Source organism: Nicotiana tabacum, chromosome 15 (assembly GCF_000715075.1).
Source record: "Nicotiana tabacum cultivar K326 chromosome 15, ASM71507v2, whole genome shotgun sequence".
In the NCBI taxonomy this organism is placed as follows: Eukaryota; Viridiplantae; Streptophyta; class Magnoliopsida; order Solanales; family Solanaceae; genus Nicotiana; species Nicotiana tabacum.
The window spans coordinates 31,778,595-31,800,870 of NC_134094.1; positions in this window are offsets into that span (position 1 = coordinate 31,778,595).

A 22,276-nucleotide genomic window follows, 5' to 3' on the forward strand; every position below is an offset into this window, starting at 1 on the left:
ATTTACGAATAAGCAAGATGAATCAATGTACAAAGCCCAAAAAACGATAATCTTTTCTATATGTGTGTAAATCTCAATAATCTTTGAAATGTGATAGTGTATTGATGTCTCAATCTTTAGTCCCCCCTTTACAGAAATGATACACACTCTTAATATAGTGGGAAAACATCATACTTTGGATATAATAAAAAATACATAGTGGGGATCCATGATAGATTAGTTAATCAGTTTTTCCTTAATTCTCGCCGAGATTCTCTCCCTAAGTGCGGCTACAACGGCTCTTTGTCTCATAGCTCAATCTTGGTTGGTCTTGGTACTGATCGATCTCCGGATCTCGAGCTCGATATCGACTCGAGCTCGATATCGACTCCGGCTCGGTATTGACTCGAACTCGATATCGACTCGAGCTCAGTATTGACTCGAGTTCGATATTGACTCGGGCTCAGTATTGACTCGCGCTCGATATTGACTTCGATCTTGGTATTGATCGGTCCCTGAATCTTGAGCTTGATAACTTGGCTTCGGATCTCATCTCGATATTATGAAGACGACCCTTAGTCCATCGTGTTCCAATCTTAACTAATTACACGAAGGGCAAAACCGATTTTGACCGTATACGGATAGTCCCCTCATTTTTCGGGAAGAATGTAGCGAGAAACGACAAGATTTTCCAACAATATGACTAGATATACACTGACGTTTGCATCGAACCCGATCATGATATACATGATAAATGTCTCGTCGGTTCAGTTACCAAATCATTAAATGTGCGCCAGACGATGGTCAGCCACTGCTGATTTTGAGTCGTCATCGCCAAATCTATAAATAGTTCCCCTCTTCACCATTTTTTACTTTCGGATCTCCAATCTCCAAATCTTCTAAGTTCATTTTTGCATATTCTGAGTTATTCATCTGCAAATCTATGATTTTCACTGCAAATCTCTTCTTAGAACACCAAATCTTGTCATCTCCCTCTATTTTCAACTTCAAATCCAAATGGCGAAAACGTCAAAAACTATTCCTAAAAAAGAAGACGCTTATTTATCATGGTCTGCCGGCGACAAAACACTGGTGGAGCCACGACCTAAGAAGTGTGTTGCTGGGGGTGTGTTCTCACTTTTGATTTTAAGGCCGATAAAGCCTCGTCGGTTCCTGGTCGATGCGAGCCAGTATCGAGGTATATATTTTGGATAACTGAGGGATACCTTAAGCAGGTAAGGAAAGATTGCAACTGGGAGAACAAAGAAGTGGTGATCCCGGATCCCGAAGAAGATATCACCACCCATGTGGAAGGTTTTTTAAGTGTTTACACTTACCCTTTCACGTTGGGCCCCCTCGACCCCATTGTCGTTGACTTTTGCCGCCAGTATCAAATAACCCTAGGTCAAATCTACCCTTCCTTTTGGCGAATTGTTATTCTGCTCCGATATTTCGTGAGCAAAGTCGAGGGGATGCCTTTTACCCTCGACCACCTCATCAAGTTATACAACCCCTGCCTTTATCGAGGTGGTTTAATAAAACTCCAATTCTGAGCTACCAAAGTATTGTTCTCGAGAATAGACGAGGATAAAGACTGAGGTTGAATGAGCCGGTTCATTCGAGTGAGGACTTCCGACCTAATCCAGGCCGAGAAGATGCCATTTTCTGAGAAATAGAATATGAAGCGTAAGTACAATCCCACTATTACCTCTTATTTATTGTTTTGTTCCGTTGTTTATTTCTCATCGATATCCTTTTTCGTGATGTAGCGGTTGCATGGATGCCTGGCATAATTACTAACCTCAAGGGCTGGGTTTGGGACCTGGCCTCGACTTTTACGTATGCCGAGCGCTCGTGGCGCGATTTATCAAAGGGCCGATGGGAGGCCAAAACACATGGTAAGCCCCTTTCCCACGTCTTTGTTGATTTAGTTAAAGCGTTTCTTACTTATTTTCTTTTCATACAGGCCTTGGCAAAGATGCTATTGTGAGGCCCTTATCTGGTGAGGAGGAGGCTTCGATCCCGGCACCAAAACCGGCGAAGGACAAAAAGAGAAAAAAGATCTCGACCTATGAGGATCCAGAACCTAAGAAGAGGGTGGATCGTAAGCTGAGGAAGAACATCATCTTTCTGACCGAAGAATCCGTTCGGCGTCTAAGGGATGAGGACGAAGAAGAGGAAAAAGACGACTCCAAGCTGGTGGCCCGAGTGAAAATGAGCACCGAGGCTCCAAAGGCTACTGAATTGGTAAAGGTTATGGAGATTCCATCTCGAGATGAGGAAGTCTCGGAAAGAGAATATGGCGAAGTCCCCGAGCCATCGAGGATCGAGGATGCCTCCCATTATAATGAGCCAACGTTGGGTACGACTATAGGGGATGATCTCGAGGCTCCCCGAGATGGGGAGAACTCCCCATGTGATCCACTTGGGGCAATAGAAATTGGAGGCACCCTGCTGCTCCCCTCGTTTTCTGAGGAGATTATTCAAGAGGCTCGGGCCTTGAATACCCTCTCCATTGAAGGAGGCCACGGAAAGGAAAATCCCTTCCGTGATTATTTTACTGAGGTCGAAGACTCTACCGGCTTGGGTGACTTAGAGGTCTCGAGAAAGGACTCAGGTGAGGCATCGAGCCTTTTTCAACGAAGCTCAACAAGCTCTTAATCGGGTAAGCCTTTATTCCCCTTGTTGATATTACCCTTGTGTTTGCTTTTTCCTTTATGTCTAACCTCTTTTCTTCTTTCTGCGTAGGCCTCAGCGCTTCAACGGGAAGCATTTTCTCGGTCTCGAGCTGAGCTGAGTCGGTATAAGGCCGACCTTAGAGGGCTCACAGAGGAGAGGAATGCCCTCAGACTTCTCTGTGGGCAAAGAGAAGAAGAGACTAAGGACCTCCGAGCTGAGTTGGCCAAGGCTCACCAAGATTAGACTGACTTGACCGAACAGGTAATGAAAATATTAAAAACTCATGGGCTCGATTCGGGAACGGTGGGTAACATTTCAATCTCACAGTTATAGCAGAAGATCGAGATGATCGGGCAGCTCAGTGAGGAGGTCGACATTATAAAGGCGGAGACCTTGGGGTGGAAAGAAGGTATGGACCGCTTTGCTGCAAAAAAAGAGATTTCTTTATCCCAATTGTCATCGGCCGAAAGTCAGCTTCAAGGCATGAAGGAAAAAAGCTTGATTCAGGAGAAGAAAATAGAGGAACTCGATGCCCGGTTGGCTTCTGAACTTGCAAAGGCCAAGTCTGAAGCCGAAAAGGCAAAGTCCAAGGCAGAGGCAATCGTGGTCGTCTACCGGGCTAATGCTGAAGCCACTCAAGTCCAAGCGAGAGAGGCAGCCAAGACCGCTCGAACTCGAGCATATTGGATTGCTGAACTCGCCAAATGCCAATATCGGAGGGAAACGCTCGAGGAGATCCAAGCTCGAGGTTTCGATCTTTTCGATGAAATAACAAAGTCTAGAGAGCATGAAGCCGATGAAGGAGAATTGGCCTCCTCCGATGATGATGATGATGTCGAGAGTAAGAGCGGGTCCGAGAGTGGGGAGGACCTCGATGGAGAAGAAGCTGCCCCCGGAGAAAATCAGGAACCTTAGGGTTTTTCATTTTTAATCTTTTTGTATAGGGTCCTAATCGGACCTAGTAAATATTCTCATATATATAAAGATCTCTTTCTTTTCTGACTTGTCTTTATTTCATTTTCTGCCTTGTGAAAATTTTGTTTCATTCATGCCTTATGAAAGTTTTATTCATAAGTTCGAGGATTTAGGCAATTTGATCGAAGTCAGACTAGTGTAGTCTTTATAATCAAGTGAGAGTTTGCCCGAACTCACATTAAGAGTAGCTCGTGGGCTTAATAGTCGAGTGAGCGTTTGCTCGAACTCAAAGTAATGTAGCCCTTAGGTTTTATAGTCGAGTGAGTGTTTGCTCGAACTTGAATTAAGAATAGCCCTTAGGCTTAATGGTCGGGTGAGCGTTTACTCGAACTCGAAGTAATAAGTAGCCCTTAGTCTTAATAGTCGAGTGAGCATTTGCTCGAACTCAAAGTAACGTAGCCCTTAGGCTTTATGATCGAGTGAGTGTCTGCTCGAACTCGTAGTAATGTAGCCCTTAGGCTTTATGATCGAGTGGGTGTCTAACTCGAAGTAATGTAGCCCTTAGGCTTTATGGTTGAGTGAGTGTTTGCTCGAACTCATTTTAAGAGTAGCCTTTAGGCTTAATTGTCGAGTGAGCGTTTGCTCGAACTCGAAGTAATGTAGCCCTTTGGCTTTATGATCGAGTGAGTGTATGCTCGAACTCGAAGTAATGTAGCCCTTAGGCTTTATGATCGAGTGAGTGTTTGTTCGAACTCGCATTAAGAGTAGCCCTTAGGCTTAATGGTCGAGTGATCGTTTGCTCTTTTTCACAGCTCGTTAAAATCATACATGTATTACAAGAATCATAAAATATATGGACTGATCCACCTCTACTTGATCTTAGCCAAAAAGCCAGGAAAGATATATTGATTGATCCGCCTTTAACTAACAAAATTAATACGATTCCAACAACTTCAAAGGGGAAAATATTAAAGTAAAAAGACAACAGACAAACTATGTGATTGTTATTAGCAATTACATCATTAGGATTCTTCACCTGCATCGAGTTGTTGTCCGTTTGATGTAGTATTACCTACCAGTGGCCTTTTCACAGCTGAAAATGATAATGACAACAAAATCAGTGAAGTGTTTCATCATATAGCTAGGAAGAAATTCAATGCAATTTATACTAGTCTCGCCTATGTTTTACAACAGACCAATTGTAACTCTTTTTCTAGCCGAATTGATAATAGGATGGTTAGCTACTGTGAACTAATTCAAGGATACTTCTCTCCTCACACTGGTCCCACAAACGAAGAAATAAAATTTGACGGCAATTTTATGTTTTGCAATGATAGACTGATAACATATCCATTACCTCCTAAGTAAGAAGCATATCAACCATATGCTCGAACTCGAAGTAATGCAGCCCTTAGGCTTTATGGTCGAGTGAGTGTTTGCTCGAACTCGCATTAAAACTATCCCTTAGGCTTAATAATCGAGTGAGCATTTCCTCGAACTCAAAGTAATGTAGCCCTTAGGCTTTATAATCGAGTAAGTATTTGCTCGAACTCGCATTAAGAGCATCCCTTAGGCTTAATGGTCGAGTGAGCGTTTGCTGGATCTCGAAGTAGCCCTTAGGCTTTATGATCGAGTGAGTGTTTGCTCGAACTCAAAGTAATGGTGCCCTTAGGCTTTAAGATCAAGTGAGTGTTTGCTTGAACTCGCATTAAGAGTAGTCCTTAGGCTTAATGGTCGAGTGATCGTTTGCTCGAACTTGAAGTAATGTAGCTGTTAGGCTTAATAATCGAGTGAGTGTTCGCTAGAACTCGAGGTAATGAGTAGCCCTTAATCTTAATAGTCGAGTGAGCATTTGCTCGAACTCGAAGTAATGTAGCCCTTAGGCTATATGATCGAGTGAGTGCCTGCTCGAACTCGAAGTAATGTGGCCCCTAGGCTTTATGATCGAGTGAGTGTACGCTCGAACGCGAAGTAATGTAACCCTTAGGCTTTATGGTCGAGTGAGTGTTTGCTCGAACTCGCATTAAGAGTAGCCCTTAGGCTTAACAGTCGAGTGAGTGTTTGCTCGAACTCGAAGTAATGTATCCCTTAGGCTTTATGATCGAGTGAGTATGTGCTCGAACTCGCATTATGAGTAGCCCTTAGGCTTAATGGTCGAGTGAGCGTTTGCTCGAACTCAAAGTAGCCCTTAGGCTTTATGATCGAGTGAGTGTTTTCTCGAACTCGAAGTAATGTAGTCCTTAGGCTTTATGATCGAGTGAGTGTTTGCTCGAACTTGCATTAAGAGTAGCCCTTATGCTTAATAGTCGAGTGAGCATTTTCTAGAACTCGAAGTAATGTATCCCTTAGGCTTTATGATCGAGTGAGTGTCTGCTCGAACTCGAAGTAATGTGGCCCTTAGGCTTTATGATCGAATGAGTGTCTGCTGGAACTTGAAGTAATGTATCCCTTAGTCTTTATGGTCGAGTGAGTGTCTGCTCGAACTCGAAGTAATGTGGCCCTTAGGCTTTATGATCGAGTGAGTGTCGGCTAGAACTCGAAGTAATATATCCCTTAGGCTTTATGGTCGAGTGAGTGTCTCCTCGAACTCGAAGTAATGAGGCCCTTAGACTTTATGATCGAGTGAGTGTCTGCTCAAACTCGAAGTAATGTAGCCCTTAGGCTTTATGGTCGAGTGAGTGTCTGCTCGAACTCGAAATATTGTAGCCCTTAGGCTTTATGATCGAGTGAGTGTTTGCTCGAACTCGCATTAAGAGTAGCCCTTAGGCTTAATGGTCGAGTGATCATTTGCTCGAACTCGAAGTAGCTCTTAGGCTTTATGATCGAGTGAGTGTTCGCTCGAACTCGAGGTAATGAGTAGCCCTTAGGCTTAATAGTCGAGTGAGCGTTTGCTCGAACTCGAAGTAATGTGTCCCTCACTCGATATCTCATATCTCAGCCTAAGGGATATATTACTTCGAGTTCTAGCCGACACTCACTCGATCATAAAGCCTAAGGGCCACATTACTTCGAGTTTGAGCAGATACTCACTCGACCATAAAGACTAAGGGCTACATTACTTCAAATTCGAGCAAACGCTCACTCGACTATTAAGCCTAAGGGCTACTCTTAATGCGAGTTCGAGCAAACACTCACTCGATCATAAAGCCTAAGGTCTACAATACTTCGAGTTCGAGTAAACACTCACTCGATCATAAAGCTTAAGGGCTACTTCGAGTTTGAGAAAATTCTCACTCGACCATCAAGACTAAGAGATACTCTTAATGCGAAGTCGAGCAAACACTCACTCGATCATAAAGCCTAAGGGCAACATTACTTTGAGTATAACCAAACTCTCACTCGACTATTAAGCCTAAGGGATACTCTTAATGCGAGTTCGAGCAAACACTCACTCAGCCATAAAGCCTAAGGGCTACATTACTTCAAGTTCGAGCAAACACTCACTCGATCATAAAGCCTAAGGGCCATATTACTTCGAGTTCGAGCAGATACTCACTTGATCATAAAGCCTAAGGGCTACATTACTTCGAGTTCGAGCAAATGCTCACTGGACTATTAAGCCTAAGGGCTGCTCATTACCTTGAGTTCGAGCGAACACTCACTCGATCATAAAACCTAAGGGCTACATTACTTCGAGTTTGAGAAAACGATCACTCGACCATTAAGCCTAAGGGCTACTCTTAATACGAGTTCGAGCAAACACTTACTTGATCATAAAGCCTAAGGGCTACATTACTTCGAGTTCGAGCAAACACTCACTCGATCAAAAAGCCTAAGGGATACTTTGAGTTCGAGCAAACGCTCCTTCGAACATTAAGCCTAAGGGCTACACATAATGCGAGTTTGAGAAAACACTCACTCGATCATAAAGACTAAGGGGTACATTACTTCAAGATCGAGCAAACGCTCACTTGACTATTAAGCCTAAGGGATACTCTTAATGCGAGTTCAAACAAACACTCACTCGACCATAAAGCCTAAGGGATACATTACTTCGAGTTCGAGCAGACACTCACTCGATTATAAAGCCGAAGGGTCACATTACTTCGAGTTCAAGTAGACACTCACTCGATCATAAAGCCTAAGGCTACATTACTTCAAGTTCGAGCAAACGCTCACTCGACTATTAAACCTAAGGGCTACTCATTACCTCGAGTTCGAGCGAACACTCACTCGATAATAAAGCCTAAGGGCTACTTCGAGTTCGAGCAAACGATCACTCGACCATTAAGCCTAAGGGCTACTCTTAATAGGAGTTCGAGCAAACACTCGCTCGATCATAAAGCCTAAGGGATACATTACTTCGAGTTCGAGCTGACACTCACTCGATCATAAAGCCTAAAGACTACATTACTTCGAGTTCGAGCAAACGCTCACTCAACGATTAAGCCTAAGGGCTACTCTTAATACGAGTTCGAGCAAACACTTACTTGATCCATAAAGCTTAAGGGCTACATTACTTCAAGTTCGAGCAGACATTCACTCGATCATAACTCCTAAGGGATACATTACTACGAGTTCGAGAAGACACCCACTCGATCATAAAGCCTAAGAGCTATGTTACTTCAAGTTCGAGCAAACGGTCACTTGATTATTAAGCCTAAGGGCTACTCATTACTTCGAGTTCGAGCAAACGCTCACTCGACCATTAAGACTTAGGAGTACTCTTAATTCGAGTTCGAGGAAACACTCACTCGACCATAAAGCCTAAGGGCTACATTACTTTGAGTTCGAGCAAACGCTCACTCGACTATAAACCCATTGGCTACTCTTAATTTGAGTTCGGGCGAACGCTGACTCGATTATAAAGACTACACTAGTCTTACTTCGATCAAATTGCCTAAAGCCTCGAACTTATGAACAAAACTTTCATAAGGCATGAATGAAACAAAATTTTCACAAGGCAGAAAATGAAATAAAGACAAGTCAGAAAAGAAAGAGATCTTTATATATATGAGAATATTTACAAGGTCCAATCAGGACCCTACACAAAAAGATAAAAAAAAAGATCAAAAATGAAAAACGCTAAGGTTCCTGATTTTCTCCGGGGGCAGCTTCTTTTTCATCGAGGTCCTCCCCGCTCTTGCTCTCGACATCATCATCATCGGAGGAGGCCAACGCTCCAGCATTGACTTCATGCTCTCTAGCCTTTGTTATTTCATCAGAAAGATCTAAACCTCGAGTGTGGATCTCCTCGAGCGTTTCCCTCCGAGATTGGCATTTGGCGAGTTCAGCAATCTAATATGATCGAGTTCGAGCGGTCTTGGATTCCTCTCTCGCTTGGACTTGAGCGGCTTCAGAATCAGTTCGGTACACGACCACGTTCGCCTCTGCCTTTGCCTTTTCGGCTTCAGACTTGGCCTTTGTAAGTTTGAAAGCCAATCGGGCCTCGAGTTCCTCTATTTTCTTTGCCTGAATCGAGCTTTTTTACTTCATACCTCGAAGCGGACTTTTGGCCGATGACAATTGGGATAAATCAGTCTCTTTTTCTGCAGCAAAGCGGTCCATACCTTCTTTCCACCCCAAGGTCTTTGCCTTTATCATGTCGACCTCCTCATGGAGCTGCCCGATCATATCGATATTCTGCTGCAGTTGTGAGATTGAAATGTTAGACACTGTTCCCGAATCGAGCCCATGAGTTTTTAAGATTTTTATTACCTGCTCGGTCAGGTCGGTCTAATCTTGGTGAGCCTTGGCCAACTTGGCTTGGAGGTCCTTGGTCTCCTCTTCTCTTTGCCCACAGAGAAGTCTGGGGGCATTCCTCTCCTCCGTGAGCCCTCGAAGGTCGGCCTCATACCGACTTAGCTCAACTCGAGACCGAGAAAATTCTTCCCGATGAAGCGCTGAGGCCTACGCAGAAAGAAGAAAAGAGGTTAGACATGAAAGGAAAAGCAAACACAAGGGTAATATCAACAAGGGGAATAAAGGCTTACCCGATTCAGAGCTTGTTACGTTTCATTAAAAAGGCTCGATGGCTCACCCAAGTTCTTCCTCGAGACATCCAAGTCGCTCAGGCCGGTAGCGTCTTCTACCCTAATAAAATAATCACAGAGGGGATCTTCCTTTCTGTGGCCTCCTTCAATGGAGAGGGTCTTTAAGGCCCGAGCCTCTTGAATCATCTCCTCGAAAAATGAGGGGAGCAGCGAGGAGTCTCCAATTTCTATTGCCCCAAGTAGATCACTTGGGGCGTTCTCTCCATCTCGGGGAGCCTCAAGATCAGCCCCTGCAGTCGTACCCATCGTTGGCTCATTATGGTGAGAGGCATCCTCGATCCTCGATGGCTCGGTGACTTAGTCCAATTCTCTTTTCGAGACTCCCTCATCTCGAGATGGAATCTCCGCAGCCTTCACCGATTCAGTAGCCTTTGGGGCCTCGGTGCTCATTTTCACTCGGGCCACCAACCCGGAGTCGTCTTTTTCCTATTCTTCATCTTCATCCCTTAGACGCCGAATAGAATCTTCAGTCAGAAGGATGATGTTCTTCCTCAGCTTACGAGCCACCTTCTTCTTAGGTTCTGGATCCTCGTCGATCGAGATATTTTTTCTCTTTTTGTCCTTCGCCGTTTTCGATGCTGGGATCGAAGTCTCCTCTTCACCAGATAAAGGTCTCACAATAGCATCTTTTCCAAGGCCTGTATGAAAAGAAAATAAGTAAGAAACGCTTTAACTAAATCAACAAAGATGTGGGAAAGAGGCTTACCATGTGTTTTGGCCTCCCATCGGCCTTTTGATAAATCGCGCCACGAGCGCTCGACATACGTAGAAGTCGAGGCCAGGTCCGGAACCCAGCCCTTGAAGTTAGGAATTGCGCCGGGCATCCAAGCAATCGCTACATCACGGAAAATGATATCGATGAGAAAGAAACAAAGTAACAAAACAATAAATAAGAGCTAACAGTGGGATTGTACTTACGCTTCATATTTCATTTCTCGGAAAATGTCATCTTCTCGGCCGGGATTAGGTCGGAAGTCCTCACTCGAACGAACCGGCTCATCCAACCTCAGTCCTTATCCCCGTCTATGCTCGAGAATAGTACTTTGTTAGCTCGACATTGGAGTTTTATTAACCCACCTCGATAGAAGCGGGGGCTGTATAACCTGATGAGGTGGTCGAGGGTAAAAGGCATCCCCTCGACTTTGCTTGCAAAAAATCGGAGCAGAATAATAATTCGCCAAAAGGAAGAGTGGATTTGGCCTAGGGTTATTTGATACTAGCGGCAAAAATCAACGACTACGGGGTCGAGGGGGCCCAACGTGAAAGGGTAAGTGTAAACACTTAAAAACACTTCCACATGGGTGATGATATCTTCTTTGGAAGCCAGGATCACCACTTCTTTGTTCTCCCAGTTGCAATCTTTCCTTACCTACTTAAGGTATCCCTCAGTTATCGAGCATATATACCTCGATACTGGCTCGCATCGACCAGGAACCGACGAGGCTGTATCGGTCTTAAAATCAGAAGTGAGAACACACACCCCAGGAACACACTCCTCATGTCATGGCTCCACCGGTGTTTTGTCGTCGGCAGTCCGCGATGAAGAAACGTCTTCTTTTTTAGGAACAATTTTTGACGTTTTCGCCTGGATTTGAAGTTGAAAATAGAGGGAGATGACAAGATTTGGTATTCTAAGAAGAGATTTGCAGTAAAAATCGCATATTTGCAGATGAAGAACTCAGAAGATGCAAAAAAGAACTTAGAAGATTTGGAAATTGGAGATCTGAAAGTAAAAAATGGTGAAGAGATGAGCTATTTATAGATTTGGCGATGATGGCTCAAAATCAGCAGTGGCCGACCATCGTTTAACACACATTTAATGCCTTAATAACTAAACCGACGAGACATTTAATCACGTACGTCATAGTCAGGCTCGATGCAAATATCAGTGTATATCTAGTCATATCGTTGGAAAATCATGTCGTTTCTCGCCACATTCTTCCCGAGAAACGAGGGGATTAAAGATTGAGACATCAATACACTCTCACATTTCAAAGATTATTGAGATTTACACACATATAGAAAAGATTATCGTTTTTGGGGCTTTGTACATTGATTCATCTTGCTTATTCATAAATCATTCTCTACTCAATTTCGGTTTGTTTTAATTCCCTTTTATAGTCAATATTCGACATAATTGAGTAGAGAATGATATTTGAATCAATGTACAAAGCCCCAAAAATGATAATCTTTTCTATACGTGTGTAAATCTCAATAACCTTTGAAATGTGAGAGTGTATTGATGTCTCAATCTTTAGTCCCCCTTTACAGAAATGATACCCACTCTTAATATAGTGGGAAAAAAAATCCTACTTTGGATATAATAAAAAATATATAGTGGGGATCTCATAATTTATTTTATATAATCAGCTTTTCCTTAATTTCAGCCAAGATTCTCTCCCTAAGTGCGGCTACAACAGCTCTTTATCTCATAACTCGATCTTGGCTGGTCTTGGTACTGATCGATCTTCGGATCTCGAGCTCGATATCGACTCGAGTTCGATATTGACTCGAGCTCGATATCGACTCGATCTCGGCATTGACTCTAGCTCGGTATTGACTCGAGCTCGATATTGACTTCGAGTTTGGTATTGATCGGTCCCTGAATCTTGAGCTTGATAACCTGGTTTCGGATCTCATCTCGATATTATGAAGACGACCCTTGGTCCATCGTGTTTCAATCTTGACTAATTACACGAATGGCAAAATCGATTTTGACCGTATACAATTTTATTTGCAGCTGTTTTGTTTTCGGCATCTATTTGTTCTGCATAATTTTATATCAGCGAAATGTACCATTTTCCTACATGAAATTGGACAAGTGAACTAGAATTTACAGTTTATAAGTTTAGTTCTAGTGTAACATTCCATAGCCAATTGAAGTGGATAATTACCATTAAGTTCAATCCAAAATTCGTTAACCCAACAACATCTCATGACAAAAAACGATATTAAACCAAACGAAAAGTTAAAACATATATATAGAGAGAGAGGTGAAGGAGGGAATTAATGAACAAGATCGCATTACAAAAGAATTTCCAAGTTAGAAATGCAAATTAGTACAGCTTTTCTATACATTGCACAACATTGAGAATTTCAATAAAGAAAAATAACGAAATCAAAAGGAACCTTACATCCCATTAGATATCAACATTATTTCCAATGACAATAAACCTTTAATATTGGAAAAATTCACCAGAAATAATCAGATATGGCAACCACAACAGAAGAAGAAGAAAGCTAAGGTGGAAACCAAAGCAATGGCTTCAAAAACAGAGACAATCTTGAATAGAAAGGAATCAACAAACCAATGGTGCAATTTGTATAAACTCTTTTTATTCCACCTTAAACCAGAAGACAAATTCTTGAACCTCCACCTCAATGATGTTGGCTTAGATATATCATGATCCCTTGTTATTTCCCCTTTAGAATCACCAGCATTAAAATTTTTAGCACCAATATTTCCTTTCTTGTTTAGCTTCTTGAATGAGAACAAGTAACCACTTGCTTTCATGTTTAAGACTGTGACGACTGTTTTCACTAGTTTCAAAGGTTTAAATGACCCTTAGGAATGAATTCCTTGGGATTGAATCTGACTAGGGGGCGCCCTCGTATAAATTCTCAAATCAATTGAGTTCTTGAATTAGTTTCTTTCTTGGAAATTTTTGGAGAGAATTGTTGGAGTGAGTTGGTGAAATAATGGAGGTTTTTGGAAAGGTATAATGGTACGTGGTATATATAAGGTTGTGGAAAAGTGAGGGCATAATTGGGAGAGTGATAAAGGGTATTTTTGGAAAGTCAAAAGTGGGGGCTGGAACTCGAGAAAATAGTATGAATAACTTGTCGTTGTTGCGAATAATGAGTGGGTCAAAAGGTGGGGAATCGTGCGTTGGTGCGCCTTGTAGAACAAGTCCAGTTAGGAAACAGAGCAGAAATAGTGAAATCCAAGGAATTGGGAATTAGAAAGATATGTATGTATGAACTGGCAATTGTTTAGACCGTTGAATTGAAGTAGACTCTTCCAAAAGAAGGTCCAATTGGATGGAAATTTTGACATTGCATTTTCTTTTAATTTGTTCCGCAAATTTACGTAGAGTCTTGGTGCAAACGGCAAAATACACCACCAAAGCAAAAATGTAGAGAAGAATTTGGTTCGGCCCTTCAAATGTTGTCGCATAGAGAAAGTTTAATGCCTCCTTTTGTTAATCTAGTATAAAAGATATTTTATCTAGTCTATATTAATTGATTTTTTGGCCTTGTTTTTTGGAGTAAAAGTCTCGGATTATCTGTTATATTTTCGATGAACAAATTAAAGAGATATTAAAAATTAATATGGTTAAATTTATTATTAATTAATGTTAAAAGGTAAATTTCTTAATATATATGAAAACCGTCAAAAAAATCAATTAAAATGAACCCGAAAGAATAAACACTTATTTGGTATATCACAAATCCACCTATGCAGACCCTATCTTTAATTAATAATAATTAATTAATATTTGCGGCTTTACTTTGAAAATTTTGAAATGATAAAGAACTGTATTTGTTCCTCTGACATTAGGGGCTCTATAGCATGTATAACATGTTAAAAAGAACGTAAGTGATGATTAAATTAAGTAAAGGGTTAAATATTTCTGAACCTAAGTTGAGAGGCAACAGTGTCCAGGACTATTTACTTTCTTCCCTTTTTTTCACTTTATTCAGAAGATATTATATTTTAACTTCCGCTACAAACACATTTTTCTCATTGCCTTATATGTTCAACTCACATGCTGTGTGCTTTCTTGTCAAAATATAATATTTATAAATCAATTTTGACGGTCAAACTTAATTTAAGTTGACTCACCTTCAGTAACATGTTAACTTTTTGATGTTGTCGAACAATTTGAATCATCAACCTGTTTGGAAGCTCAGTAATTACTCAATCTCATAATTACATTGGCATGTTTATTTGCCGTAACATAATTATAATATACTTTTCAGTGTCATATTTGATTGCAGGGGTGTAATTACATAACTAAAAGTTAATTATAAAAAAATTAAATAAACTTTTTCAGATGAATATATAAATAAGTTTTTAATACACTAAAAAGATATGTGTATATAAGAAATATTTAAAAAAAAGTATTTGAAAAGTCATTTCATCAATACTTGTCCCCTCCCCCTCCCCTCCCCCTCCCCCTCCCAAGAATTGGAAAGTTTAATTGTTCCCCTCAATTACACTCAATTTTATGCTAACATGTAATTAATTCACGAGAAAAAAAAATTATACGGTGTAATTACACTCAATTACGCCTAGCTAAAATCCAATTACAATGTGGCATCCCAGACAGTCAAATAAACTAAATTGTAATAATTGGTTATGTTGATTGTAAAGTTATAAAACAAATGTAGCAGATTAGTTTTCCTTGTAATGAGAATGGAATGCACATTTATTCTAATTTCTAAGTGCTAGCTAGCTAGCTATTAGTCCAATAGAGATTGAAGAATCTCAAGGCCAAGGCATAATAGTAATATTTCTCCACTGTGAAATGGACTAGCACTTTCACTCACTATGTTAGGTTAAGTTGTGCAATAGAAAGTAAATTTTGGAAACAAGAAAAGGAAGAAAAAGAAACGATAAAAAGTGATAAAAAGAAGTTGAGAATAATTTTTTTTGTGATTCATGACGTCTTGCCCAGCAGTAACGGATTTAGAATCTAAGTTTTATGGGTTCAACCTTTAAGGTTTTAAGAATTGAACTTATTATATTTTTAATGTTATGGGTTCATGTTGCTATTTATTGTAATATTAGTGAATTTTTATACATAAATTTATGTTGCGCGTCAAAAATACCGAGTTACATCCGCCTTTGCTTGCCAGATACATACATCCACCTTTGCTTGCCAGATACATCGATATTTTGTTTTTCTTAAACAAAAGTATCATTTGCATGATTTTTATATGGTAGGATCTTACAACTTTTAGTCATATATTCGTCTGCTATTTTTCTGAAATTATTCAAGTAAAAGGATATTGTTGCTTTTGAGTACGTTTCATCTAATTGTGTGAGAGTTTGATTATTTTGTTGGGTCAATGCAAAATTATTTTGTTGAAAGATGGTAATAAAACTCGACCTCAGAAAATTTTAATTTGCTTGTTGTGATATTTATTTGCAGAAAAAGGAAACCAATTGGATTTTGGCTTTGGTATGTGGAAGAAAATAAGAGATTTGGTTTTGTATTAGAAAACTTCTAAATCTAAAAACAATTTTCTTTTGGTTTCAAAAGATAAACTCGGTTTATCTTTCACTATTTTCATAAAGTGAAAAGATATAAATACCAAAATTAAATCCAAATACCTAACAACACCACTGTTTTCAACCATAAAAGAAAACACTTATGTAATGTTCTAATCTTATCTTTCTCATATCTCATATGATTTTTAGCTAAATCTTTTTTTTCCTCCAAAAATTGGCTTATAAATAAAACTAGGATTACTAAAAGAGGAAATATAGGTCGTGCTCCCTTCTTTGTAAATTACAAATAACTGGGTAATCCAATAAATTATGCACAGCACATAGCCAAAGGAATAAACATTATATTGTTTAAGGATGTCTAAAACCACCAAATAGAAAAACGAATAAAAAAACAAAACAAAATAAAAACTGACGGAACTCTTTAAGAATGTCCTATAACAAACAAGTGTGTAATCCAGATAGGTGACAGGGTGTTGTTAAAAGCACAGCCCATCAACCAAAAAATAAAAGAAAAGAAAAAAGAAAAAAGAAAAAAGAAAAAAGAAAAGCAAAAGTAAAATAACAAGGAATTGATCAATCTTAGCCAACAACTTATAGAAATTGCTCAAATTTCGAAAGTATTTACTCACGTCGGATATTCACGTCAATGTAATAAATATATTACGTGTTCTAACGTAAATGGTTATCAATTAACCTAGTATACATATTCTTATTTTACTTTTTATACTTTATAATAAATTAGTATAATTTAGCATAAATACCCGATTTTCTGTCATCATGTTTGCAGATGATCTGTCATTAATTCTTTCCAACTGTACAAAAATCTTGAGGCTTTTCTTAGTTCAGCAGAGATAGATACCATTCCATTATTATTGTCAAATCCCTCTGTCTTAAGTAGAGTTGAATAAATCTTTGTGTTGGATATTTGTATTATATCGAATATCAAAAGTTTACTTATTGTCTATTGTACAATTTTAATTTACCATATCTTCTTAAAGTTTTATATTTAATAATAAAATCTCTTTTTATTGTCAACATTGACTCCCATGCACCACTCTCACCGGGTAAACAGCGGCGGACGCACGTAGTGGCAAGCGGGTTCAACTGAACTCGTTTCATCAAAAAATAATATTGTGTATATATATAAATTAGGATTAAAGCTGCGTAAATTTTGTATAAATATTCTATTTGAACCCACTTGACAACTATTATTTTACAACTAAAGTTATGTACTTCTAAGATTGAACCCGCTTGCACAAAATCCTGGGTCCCCCGCTGCGGGTAAATCCGGAGAAAGATAACTACAACTAAGAAAGAATAAGAATACGAACAATTGCTTAAGTAAGGTAGTCGTTTCTTTTTTAACGGTATACCGCTCTGCTCGTAAAGCGAATGAACATAAGTCTTTCCGTATATCATGAATATCCTTCGGTGGAGCGTTTTTTATCTCATTCATATTCTAAGAAATTCTAAAGGATTCTTTCATATTACACCGGTACCAGAAAAGATTGGACTATCTCTACCGAAAATTTAACTATTCGCCAACTAAAAAGGTAAAGTGCATCATATCAAAAAGTTCTTCGGATTATTTTACCTTATTACGAACTTGCACATACATGTCTATTATTTTAACTTATGACGAACTTGCACGTACATGTCTACGAACAAATTTGTCAAATATATATGAAAAAAGAAATATTAAGATTAGTACCACAACTGTACAATTGTTAGGTCAGATTTTCTCTCATCAAAGGCTAAATCAAGTGCTTACATATTGCATATCTGTCATTCTTTCCAAAAACAATTAGGGTCTTGAGACTGACGTATGGTTTTTCTTTTTTCTGCAGGCATTGATACCATCCTCACATCATTGTCAAACCTTGTGTCATATGTAACTTTGAATAAAATTGCTGCGCTTGATATAATAATATATTGAATTTTAAATTCTTTTTCTTCTTTCTTTTTCTGTTATAAATAGTTCTGGTATTCTACCTATTAAATTAAAGCTTTATATGTAACAATTTTAAATTATAACGAACTTGTGTGTCTATGCACAAATTCGTGAGAAAAAACAAACCAAGATTAGTACCACAGCTGCGTTATTATTTCTGTAGCGAAAATTTACTTTAATTTAAGTAGGGAAGCCTGATAGGCACGAGGATCTTAAATAGCAAAATTTGGGTCATTTGATGTAGATCAATAAAATTATTCTACTTTTTGAAAAAGAAAAATCGAATTAATTAATAATGCCAGTTCTGAATAAATTTTGAAGTATCGCAGTTGAGAAATTCTAAGAGACGAAACAATTCGCGTAATTCAATATTTAATCTAATCATATAAAAAAAGGACAACTAAATCGGAAAAGATAACTTCAGTTTAACTTAAATGCTCATTTGAAATATCATATTGGACTTAAGCATCTAAAATTAGTGTAGTTTTGTGGGGGGGGGGGGGGGGGGGGCTTTTGCACGAACTCGGTTTTAAGGTCACAATTGAATCTATACCCATTTTGCAAAAATAATTGCAAGTCTACTCACTTTACGATCAACTTCAGACTTATCGCGTCTGAAGTTAAAAAAAAATTAGCGTGAAGTGAAAAAATTGCACTTCAAATGCAAGGTCAAATAGGTCTAAAGTGCAACAAATTGTTTCATGCACTTAAGGCCAATAAGTCTGAAGTGAAAAATTGCACTTCAGATGCACTTAAGGCCAAAAGGTCTGAAGTGCAACAAACGTTTTCCTACACTTAAGGCCAATAAATCTGAAGTGAAAAATTGCACTTCAGATGCACTTAAGACCAAAAGGCGTGAAGTGCAACCAATATTTTTATGCACTTAAGGCCAAATAGGCCTGAAATGTAAATTGCCCAAAAATAGAAAATTGCTTCAAATTTTAACAATCCAATATACGATTTAACACATAAATCTATTTCAAATGAACTCAAATTTTGAAACATAACCTCCAAATATCATCAAGAACAAACCCCAATCATCAATTTGTCAAAACAACAATAAATCTAACGAACCCATTTTGCAATTAAGAAAAAGAAAAAGAAGAAACCCTAAGCAGTAGTAATAAATAAAACGTCACAACAGCTCACCACTGTAAAATATCATAAACTACCTTAAAATACATTCACAAATACCATATAAAATCATTGTTACCCGAAAAAGAAGAAGAAGGAGAAGGAGGAGAAAAAGGCTTGCAATTATTTAAACAATGGGTACAAATTAAAATAAAAATAAAAAGTAAGTATAGGTTAAATGGGGGCGACCAAATAGGATCATACTAAAATACTGGAAAAAAAATTCAAAGTGAGAGGAGGGAAGGCGTGGAATTTTTACGTTTTGTGCAATGCTGAATTATGGACTACAATGTTTGCCAATTGGCTTGTTCCACTTTAACTGAATTATCAATAAACAACAATAGAAGGACAAGCTTTTACATACTTTGATGAACGACAAGAGTTTTTTTTCTTTCTTTCTAAATATTTGAAATCAGTATTTGCTAAATAATAAGAAACCAAACACGAGATATAGAGAATCATTCTGTTTCCGATGATACGTGTATTGTTACTTTTTAACAGGAAGAATAGAACGAAATGCGAAAAGAAATAGGAAAAAAGTTTGGGATTTTTTCGTTCCTATATACTATTTGAAATTTTATTATAAAAAATGTCCACGTTTAGTTAATTATCCGACCTAAATAAGTTTTATCTACAAAATATATACATTCCACCTTAAAAGGCTCTCAATCCATTATTAGTGTTTTCAATCAACGGATTTAGTTACATCATTTTCCTTTTTTCTCTCTTCTTTCCCCTTTTCTCTCCAGATCTTCCACCCTTGCAGTAATTTAAGCCAACTACTGTATCCCTTGATTTTAGTTTTCAATTTTGGTAAAATAAAAATATCCCTCACAAACTTCCTAATTTTTCCTCCATCCAATTCATCTATCTTTGTACACAAAGCACGCAGTTGACTATCATTAAAAGAAATTCGAAAATCTAAGCTTCATCTGATTTCAATTAGTTCCCCAGATGTCAGAATCAATTATGGTGCACCAAATTTAAACTTGTCCATAATAAGATTTGACGCTTTACTATCCGTAAACGAAGAGTGACAAAAATCTTTTACAGTCTCTTATCGATACAAACCCTATAATATCTTGTTTCTTCCTTTTGCTTTTCGTTTCTTTTTCTATATTTTATGTTTTGGTGGACTGGCGGAAGGAATAAATTTTCTTATTAGAAAAGCTGATTAATAATTGTCAATGGTGGAATTGTTGCTCTCTTACTGGAATTAGGGCTGATCTTCGAAAGTGTTTTCTTCTTCATTGAAAGTTAAGCAAGCAGCATGCGTTAATGGAGGTGTGTGGTAGAGTATTTAGAGCTTGAATCTATAAAAATGGAGAGGAATTTTTGAAAAAGAGGCGTTAATGGAGGGAGATACCGAAGATACGTGGGGGGTGGAGAGAGAAACATGGGGGAGTGGATATAAACGTTAGAGTGATTTTAGGATTTAATTATTATCATTAAATGCCTAAAAATATACATAATTAGTAATTTTGTATATATTATGTAATTAGATTAAAACTTGAGTAGGGAAGATAATAAAGTTTGAAATAGTGTATAAGAATGTAACTTAATTAAACTCGCTAATGCTACATTATTTTTTACGAAGTCACTAAATTAATTTTGTCATTTTAAAATCGCTAAGTTAGGGTGGTTACTCAAAATATAAATTTAGCCGAATAATCGATTAAATTTGCGAAAAGAAAGGGAAAAGGACACTATATGCCCCGTTTGCCATCACTGCTGGCCTTTAACCTTGTATAACTTCAAAATTCATAAATAATTCACCTCTAGAACTCCACGTTGGAGCTAGGTGATTATACTATCTAAAAATGATTATAAATTTGCTAACGTTAAGTTCCATATAAAATATCAAGAGCAAAACTGAAACAAGAAACAAATATATAAATATGCATTAGTAAGTAGCTGCTGCAATTAACACATAACTTAAGAACATTAGCATAACTTTGTGACCCTATACATTCCCCAAATAGAAATCTCCAAACCTGTCGATATATCATTTTAACCTCCATTTCCATTTTCAAATGCTTTTTTTGCTTCTTTAAGTGGGCGTTTGGACATAAGAATTGTAAAATTCCGAAAAAAAATAAAATTTATTTTTCAAGTAAAAATGGTATTTGAAAAATAGAGTTGTGTTTAGACATGAATATAATTTTGGGTTGTTTTTGAAGTTTTGTGAGTGATCTAAGTGAATTTTGAAAAACAGCTTTTTGGAGTTTTTAAAATTTTCGAAAAATTTCAAAATCCATCTTCAGCTGAAAATTTAAAAATTTATGACCAAACACTGATTTTGAAAAAAAAGTAAAATTTTTCTTATGTCCAAACGGGCTCTAAGTGGACTCCTCATTCCATATCTAGCATATCTGCACACACATCTAAGAACCAAAGCTAGAGATTTCCCTTTTGAAAATCAAAAATGTTTTCTTTTTGGAAGTATCGTTAGTCACCGAGGAAGGGTAGGTTGACATAACCTAACCCCGGAATACACCTCCACCCGCATACATTGGGGTGAGGCGGAAGGGCCGCTTTGTGTAGATATTGTGATTGTGAATACACATCCACATGCATACATTGGGGTGAGGCGGCATGGCCGCTTTGTGTAGAGATTGTGATTGTGAATACACCTCCACCCGCATACATTGGGGGTGAGGCCGCATGGCCGCTTTGTGTAGGGATTATGATTGTGAATACACCTCCACCCGCATACATTGGGGTGAGGCGGCAAGGCCTCTTTGTGTAAGGATTGTGGTATTGAAATTACACCTCCACTCGCACACATTGGGGTGAGGCGGTATGGCCGCTTTATGTAGAGAATGTGGTATTGAAATTACACCTCCACCCGCACACATTAGGGTGAGGTGGCGGGGCCGCTTTGTGTAGAGGTTGTTACACGCTATCTCCCATCCAAAAATAATATTATCTTCGTATTTTTGAAATTATTATGTTTTAACTTGGAAATTGGATATCATTAATTGTTGATTGTTGTTTCCATGGTGTTCCCTTTTATGTTGGCATTCTATTTTGAAAGAGGACAGTTAGCTTTACATACTAGTACTATTCTATATGTAGTAACGTCCCTTTTGCCGGGAGCGTTGCATCTTCAATGGATGTAGGTGGTTCAGAAGCGGGCAACTTTGGTCCTCGTTAGCAGTTACTCCCTATTTAGCAGGTTTTGGTGAGCCCTACTCTATTCCGGTCCCGATGTCATATGATGTTGTACTTTGTGTTTTGAGGTATTGCCAGGGCCTTGTTGCCGGCACTTCCATACCACGCTTCTGTTGTACTTACAGGCTCCGTAGACAGGTTGTGGGTGGTGTTTGATGTTGGGAATTGAACTAGAAGTGTTGGTATTTGGCAAATATGTTTTTCATTATATCT